Below are 2289 nucleotides of genomic sequence, written 5' to 3'. Positions count from 1 at the left end.
CTACTTCCATAGTGATACTGCCTCGGAAACCCAAGGAGGGGTCGCTATGAGTTGGGGCCGACTCGACGGCACATAACAACAACAATATATATATTATATATATAATATTTGGGGGGTTATTTTTCTTTATGTTTTGGGATCTATTTATAGTCTATTTTAATAAGGTCTATTTCCTTTTTGAGCAGTCTTGTTTTTGTGAAAATATTAGGTATTATTAATATTCAGCTAGCTAGTAGAAATCATATATTCCACCCTCCCCTTCTTAATACTTTTACCTTGAGACATGTTGGAAAAAATCTTACGTGGAAAAATATAACATGGCCATAGTTGATAGTGAAGAAAATCTAACCAGAAAGCTTTGTCTGTCAGTTAATAGAAGCTAAAGTTTTGTGTGACATGCTACAGGGCTGAAATGAATTTGTACTCTTCTTCCTCACCCACTCCTTCAACAGAATCCAGGATAACTTCCTCATTATCCTTCTTGAGGGCAGCCATGTCCTCATGGGCCTCAGAAAACTCTCCTCTTCCATCCACTCACCTATGTACCAGTGAACAAAGGCATGCTTGGCATATAGGTCGAACTTGTGGTCCAGGTGAACCCAGGCCTCAGTAATGGGTGTGGTGTTGCTCAGCATGCACACCAGGCACCACAAAGGGAGGCTGGTAACTAATGCCAACCTTGAAGCCAGTGGAGCACCAGTTCACAAACTGGATGCTGCACTTGGACTTGGTGGTGGCAATAGCAGCATTGACATCTTTGGGAATCACTTCCCTATAGCACAACAGGCAGCAACCCATCGATTGACCATGGTGAGGGTCACATTTCACCATTTTGCTGGCTGGCTCAAAGTAAGCATTGGTAATCTGTTACAGAAAGCTGTTCATGGTAGGTTTTCTCAATAGAGATGATGTTGGCATACATGGTCAGAGGGAAGTGGGTGTGGCAATAGGGCACCAGGTTGGTCTGGAATTTTGTTAGATCAACACTCAGGGCACCATCAAATCTGAGGGAAGCAATGATGGAGAACACAATCTGGCTAATACAGTGGTTAAAGTTAGTGTAGATTGGATGCTCAATATTGAGATCTCTATAACAGGTATCATTTTCTACCATGAAGGCACAATCTCAGTCCTCTAGATTGGTGTGGGTGGTGAGGATAGAGTTGAAGGGCTCAAATACAGCTGTGGAAACCTAGGACGCTGGGTAAAGGGAGAACTTTAGCTTGAATTTCTTGCCATGATCAAGAAAGAGGCATTACATCAGCAGAAAAGTGAACTCATAACCAGTTCCCCCACCAAAGCTGTGAAAAACCAAGAAGCCCAGAAAATCTGTGCCGACTTGAAAATTGTGTCCAAGATGAGGTCAATGATGTCCTTTCCAATGGTGTAGTACCCATGGGCAAAGTTATTGGCAGCATCTTCCTTGCCAGTAATGACTTGTTCAGGAGCTCTGGTAGCGTAGTGCCTAAGGCACTTGACTGCTAACCAGAAGGCTGGAGGTTAAAATCCACCAGCCACTCCTTGGAAGGAAGATGGGGCAATCTACTTCCATAGTGATACTGCCTTGGAAACCCAAGGGGGGTCGCTATGAGTCAGGTCTGGCTCGACGTCACATAACAACAACAACAACAACAGTACCCATGGGCAAAGTTATTGGCAGCATCTTCCTTGCCTGTGATGATTTGTTCAGGGTAGAAAAGCTGGTGGTAGGTACCAGTGTGAACTTCATCAAAGACCATATATTCCAGGTCTACAAATGCTATCCTGGGCACATGTTTGCCAGCAGCACCTGTCTCACTGAAGAAGATGTTGAAGGAGTCATCTCCTCCCTCAATAATCTTGTCATTTGGCATCTGGCCATAGGCCTAGATGCCGTGTTCCACACAGTAGAGATTCCAACAGGCATTGCCAATCTGGACACTAGCCTGACCTATATGGATAGAGACAAACTCATGCACACTAGTGTTCGGAGATGAAGACAACAGGAGCAGGCACCAAGTCCCAGTTACTGTTCTTGACAAGCCAAGGGTCGAGGAAAGCAATGCATTGACAGTAAAACAAAGTATAGAACACTTCTTTCATCTTGAATCAAAATGACACTACTAGAAGAAAGTTAGTAATAGAAATTACTCCAATCCAAGAATTTTTAATATCCAGAGAAAAAGATAGATGAGGCAATTGAGAAATAAAGGAAAATATGTATGTATTCATGCTATTTTTTCTTTTGATCATGGCATTTTAAATATTACAGACTTAGAATAAAATTCCCTTTTAAGTGCAAATGTAATT

The 2289-nt window shown here is 42.5% G+C and overlaps 1 pseudogene; it reads right to left on the bottom strand.

Moving 5' to 3' along the window:
* Positions 1–399: 399 nt before the first annotated feature.
* LOC103208478 lies at positions 400–1952 on the bottom strand (annotated as a pseudogene).
* Positions 1953–2289: the final 337 nt, after the last annotated feature.

The sequence above is a fragment of the Orycteropus afer genome, unplaced genomic scaffold (genome assembly GCF_000298275.1).
Source record: "Orycteropus afer afer isolate SDZICR_OR568_19922 unplaced genomic scaffold, OryAfe1.0 scaffold00440, whole genome shotgun sequence".
NCBI lineage: Eukaryota > Metazoa > Chordata > Mammalia > Tubulidentata > Orycteropodidae > Orycteropus > Orycteropus afer.
The sequence above is the reverse complement of the archived record's forward strand: the minus strand, read 5'-3'. Positions and strand labels throughout refer to the sequence as shown.